Here is a 6000-nt window from a genome sequence, read left to right on the forward strand (position 1 = left end):
GTCCATTGTACATAAGTACCCCAATTTCTTTATACATTTTCCCTTTCCTGGGATATTTAAGGTGTTCCGAAGTCAAGGTTCTTGTAAACAGAGCAGCCCTAAACTTTGGGGTGGCTGTGTCTTGTTGATTTTTAGTTTCCCAAGATATACGGCCCTGAGTGGAAGTGCCCTAGGCTCTGTAATTCTGTTTTTTAGATGTTTTAGGAAACATCATACACTTATGCAGAGTGGCTGTTGATAATTCACATCCTGCCCATCAGCGTAACAAAGTTCACTATTCTCCATGGCCTGTCCTGCCTTTCTGGTTTTTACACTTTTATCGGATGGCCCTTTTGAACGTTGGGAAGTGAAACTTCTTTGTAGTGCGGATTTGCATGGCCCGCTTGCTTGGTTGGCCCAAAACAGCATATGCGATTTTTCCTGAATATATTCAGGAAAAAACGCATATGCCCTTTTTGGCTAACTGCATCATTTTCGAAGTTCTGACACTTTTCATGTGCTTTAAAGGCGACCCTAATCTACCTCTTGAAACCTTTTTCTTGCAATTCTGCCTTGTTTCATATCCTCTTCGTTGCCTTACCTCAATATATTTTTGGACATTAGTTATCACTTATAACTCTGCAGGTTTGTGAATTGCACTGCCCCTGAACTCCATTTTTCAACTCACTTTTTTGTGAGCTGGCTGCAAAACCGCAGGATTGCTTCAGGCCCTATTCTGGTTCCGGGGAGGCAGGCTGAGCCTTTGGTTAATTCTTCTTGCTGATGGGAAATTATAGTGACATGTGCTTGTCGAAACTCCTACAGCTAGTCTCTCATTGGTTCCCCCTCTTCCCGTTCATCCTCCACACAAATTGCAAACTGTGTGAAACAGGAGGTTAAAGGTGCTGTTTCTCCACGTGGGGAGATTGTTATTAACGTGGCTGGAATGGCGAACCCGAGCACCAGGAGATCAAAAATGAGGTACATTTTAGACACCTTTCCTGATCACACGGTGTACAGTCCTCTGGGTTTCCCATGCATGTTGTCGCTGTAGGAAGATTTCCTTGAACCTGCAGATTTGGGACCCATGGAATGGGTACCAGGCAGTATTACTTTAAAAGGTCTGCATTTCCTCACCAATATCTCTTAGCGTGAATTGTTTCCAGCCTTATATCTCATCCTGCTGTGGGTCTAGATGTGTTCAATCCATGTTGCATCATAGCCTTTGAATAAAAGTTGTAAGAATTCTTCTCTGTCTCACTGTCTTTTATTTTTTAAAATTTATTATTATATTGGTTACAGCTGATTTTCAAATCTCTGTTTTTTGCTGCTGTACATCCAGTTGATTCACGCACTGAGAGACATCAATAAATTCTTTTTCAGATTCTTACCAGTCGTATATGTTATTTTCCAGTGAGTTGGTTGTGCTGAGTGCAGTTCTTTGAGGTACCGTGTAGGCCTTGTCAATTATCAGTTTGGTACTTGGAACAGTATCTTTGCTAATTTCAATCTCCTGGATAATGCCTCATCCCTCCCGACCTTTCCTCTTTAGCAGCCTTATGTGTGCTTTCTACATATTTGACTATGTTTCTGTTTTGTAATTTGTTTCATGTGTAGACATTTTTGATTCCACCTTTAAGTGACATCTCATGATATGTGTCTTTTTCTTTCTGACTTATGTCACTTAGAATGAACGTACGTAACTCCTCTGGAGTTGTTGCAACTGGCCTTATTTCATTGATTTCTGGCTGAGTAATATTCCACTCTACATAAGTACCACATCTCTTTTATCCATTTTATCCTTCCAGGGACATTTAGGTTATATCCAAGTCGAGGCTCTTTTTAATAGAGAGGTGGTAAACGTTGGGGTGCCTGTGTCCTGTCGATTTTTGTTTTTCCCAAGATATACGCCCATGAGTGCAAGTGCCCTATGCTCTGTAGCTCATTTTTTAGATGTTTTAGTAAACACAATACACTTCTCCAGAGTGGCCATTGGCAATTTATATTTCCACTATCTGCCTCACAGGGCTCCCTTTTCTCCTCGCCCTGTCCTGCATTTCTGGTGTTTACAATTCATGAGGATGGCTCTTCTGACTGATGTGAAGTGACACATTTTGTAGTATTGATTTCCAGTGCCCACCTGTTTGGTTGGCTAAAAAGGGTGTATGCCCTTTTCTTGAATCTATTCAGAAAAAACGCTTACACCCTCTTTGGCCAGCTGCATCGTTGGTGATGTTCAACTCCTTTTCTTGTGCTTTAATGGCGAGTCCTTTCTACCTCTTCAAATCCGTTTCCTGCCATTCTCCCTTGCTTACAAGTCCTTTTCGGTGACTTATCTCAAGACATTTTTCGACGATAGATATTTTCAACTCTGCAGTTTCATGAATTTTAGTGCCCCTGAGTTCCATTTTTCAACTAGTGTTTTTGGAAACTGGCCACAAAACAGTGGGATTTCCTCAAGCCCTATTCTGTCTCCGTGGGCAATCCTAGCCTTTGGTGAATTCGTCTTCCTGATTGGAAATTAGTGACATGTGCCTGTCTGAACACCTAGGACTTGTGTCTCATTGTTTCTCATCCTTCCGCTTCATCCTCTGGACAAATTCCAAACTGTGCGCAACAGGATGTTGATGGTGCTGACATCCCCAAGTGGGCAGATTGTTAGGAAAGACGTTGGAGGGGTGAACCTGAGCACCAGGAGATGAGGAGATGAGGTGTCTTTTCCAAACTCTTCCCGATCAAACGGTGTACCATCCTCTGCATGTGACAGGCACGTTTTAGCAGTAGGAAGGGTCCCGTGCATGTAAGGAGAACACCAGGGATTTTTCCAAATCAGTGCCTCCCAGAACCCCAAACTGGGGAATTTTTAAGCTACGGCTACATGTATGTTCATTAAGGGCCTTGGGAAGTAGGCAGAGTCCGAACTTTAGATGATTGAAGTCTTCAGGGTCAGAAGCGCTCACCATCAGCTTCCCTTAGGTTACATTTTATCTGTCATTGATAGATGATGTCAATAAAAAAATATCTATTCTTTTTCAGATTATTTCCCCTTATAGGTTATTGCAAAATATTCAGTGTAGTTCCCTGTGCTATATAGTAGTTCCTTGTTGATGATCTATTTTATACATAGCAGTGTTTATGTGTTAATACCAAACTGTTAATTTATCCCTCCTCCCACCTTTCCCCTTTGGTAATAATAAATTATAAGATTTTATACTTCTCAGAAATGGGGCAGCTGAAAGAGAGGTATCATTTTCAATGGAAAAGCAATCAAAACAAGATTGAAGCTTCAGCCAGGATTATTAGATGTACATCCTTGGAAAGAAGTCACTTCATTTTTCTAATGTTGACCTGACAAATAAGACAAACGTCTTCACTGAACTTGCTTATATTAAAGTGATGGAAATAACAAATGAAAGTCTTAGAAACATCTTATTTTACCGGAGCCTTATACAGTGCTTTATGTTAATTACAGTTTGGCTCACACATCTGTTCATTGAAGTTATAATGTTCTCAATTTCTGTTACTGATCCTCCAGAGTGGGCCCCAACAAGGGTCCCCCTGCCCAGTGTCATTGGAGCCAACAGATCGAGACTGAGTTTGGTTCAAAAGCAAAGGAGTCTTTATATTTTGATCAGAGAATGGAGAAGTGAGAGCGTGTGCTCCCCCACGGGCTGTGGGCTGGGCTGCTCTGTAGGGATCCTGGCAGCGTCAGCAGGAGGGAGGGGACGGAGCTCTCGAGGGCCAGGTTGGCTGGAGCTCAGGCTCTATGTCGCAGAGTCTGCATTGGGCCCCGCGAGCTGAGGTGTTGACCCAGCCATTCTGCACTAGGAAATTGGGTCTGAAGTGCCGGGTGTGGGACATCTGCATGCGGAATCCTAGGAGCATGTGAAATTAGACAAAGCACAAAGGAAAAAAGGTTAGACATTATTTTATTGCCCAGATTCTATTTTTATCTCCCAGGAATGTTTAATGGGCTTTGCCGGTGACAAACACCTCCTCTGCCTTTTGTCCCATTCCTCATTCTTGGGGTGCTGAGTGTGCAGACCCCTCTTCTGTAACTGCTTCGTGCTGAGTTGGGAGTCCTCATACCAGGGGTGGAGGGGCAGAACTTCTCCCCAGCAGCCTTCAGATGAGGTTGATTGTCCCCAGGCCTCCTGCCTCACTGCTCGTCCGCGTGAGCACCAGCATTGGAAATGTTATAGATTCTAATGACCTTTAAAGGTCCAGGAAAGAGATGCGCAGAGACGCTGGGGGGGGGGGGCGGTTTTACCCCGCCTCACATTTGTTTGGCCACCTTAGGCTGACGGTTTCTGCCAGCTTAGATGCTCTGACCAGTAATCTGCGCTTTCTTCAATTAGGCCTCTGAATTAACGTACAAACAGCACCAGGTGTCAGAGCCCTGCCCGCTCAACTCCCAGACAGTCCAGGGTCGTTGTTGATCCAGGACTATGATGGCCACTGAGTCAACGGCCTTTTGAAGTAGCCAGGAGTCTAGTCGGTCTTATTGGCCACTGTCACAGTGGTGTCTGTAGGCTTTTCTATGGTGACAACATGATATACGGTTCCCCTGCCAAGTTATTAGCTCCCCTCAGTAAGTCCTGCAAGTAGTAGTCTGCTCTTTCAGGTCACACTGTTGTTGTTTTCTGAGAGAAACTCCAGGTCAAGTGATGGTCACATGAGTCGTCATGGGGGCCCATTGCCCCCAGTTCTCTCTCTGGAGGTTGGAGGTGGAGGGCCCCCTCACTCGAGGTCAGTGTGTCCATGGAGCGATCCCTGCAACTTCAGGGCATGGTGGGTGGTTAGGATCTCCACGTGGGGTCCTTTTCCCTTAAGAGGGAGCTGGCCTTGCGGGCTGCTGATTTCCAGGTTTTTAGGTACTCCCAGTATCCTGGCTGGATGGGGTGGCGGGCCAAGCCCTTGCTGATCGTAGTTTATCCTACCTGGAGGGCATTCCTGCGTTGTTCCATTTCAGGTGGTCCCAGTTTTTGCACTAATACTCCAAGGGCAATTCACCTTTGACCGGGAATGTAAAGATCAAAGGGTTTAGCTAAATTAGGGAGTTCCAGGGCAGGGGTCTGAATTGACTGCTCTTTCCATTCTTGGAAGGCTGCTTCTGGATTCTATTCAAAAGGATCATCATCCTTTCCTTTCAGTGTTTCATATAGAGGCCCAGCTATTAGACTGTATTTAGGGATCCAGATGCAGCAAATCCCGGCCTCCCTAGGAACACCTAAGCTGTCTTCTAGTTTTAGAAGGGGTAAGGCTGCAAATGGTTTCTTCCCTTTCCTGGGATGGGCTTCTCCGACCTTCTGTGAGAATGAAGCCCAGAGAGGTCACCTTAGTCTGTGATATTTGAGCCTTTTTCTAGGACACCTTCTATCCTTTATTGGCTAGGTAGTTCAGAGGCCTCCTTAGTAGGGCTGGCGATCAGAATGTCATCTGCATATTGAAGGAGGGTTCTCTTTTCCAGAGGTAGAACTTTTAGGTCTTCAGCTAATGTTTCCCCAAAGATGGTGTGGGAATTTTTGAACCCTTTGGGCAGGACGGCCCCAGCAGTATTGATTTTGTTGTATGTTGAGTCCTGCCACTCACAAGCCAAAATTTCTTGTGACTCTGGGACTAATGGAATACAGAAGAAGGCATCATTGAAGTCTAATACAGAATAGCATGTCCTGGTGGATGGTAGAATGACCAGCAGGGTGTAGGAATTAGGAACTACTGGATGTATATCCTTGGTGGCTTCACTGACTGTCCTGACATCCTTTACCAGGTCTCCAGCAGCTCACAGGGCTCTCGTGGTCAGGGCAATCCCAGGATATGGAGCTCACCTGGGCTGGCACCCCACCCCCACCCCCACAGCCCATGGGGCTCTCGTGGTCAGGCCCCTCCCAGTATATGGAGCTCACCTGGGCAGGTCCCCAGCAGCCAACGGGGCTCTCGTGGTCAGGTCCCTCCCAGGGTATGGAGCTCACCTGTGCAGCTACCCATTAGCCCACGGGGCTCTCCTGGTCAGGCCCCTCC

This window comes from Hyperoodon ampullatus (genome assembly GCF_949752795.1).
Source record: "Hyperoodon ampullatus genome assembly, chromosome: 4".
In the NCBI taxonomy this organism is placed as follows: Eukaryota; Metazoa; Chordata; class Mammalia; order Artiodactyla; family Ziphiidae; genus Hyperoodon; species Hyperoodon ampullatus.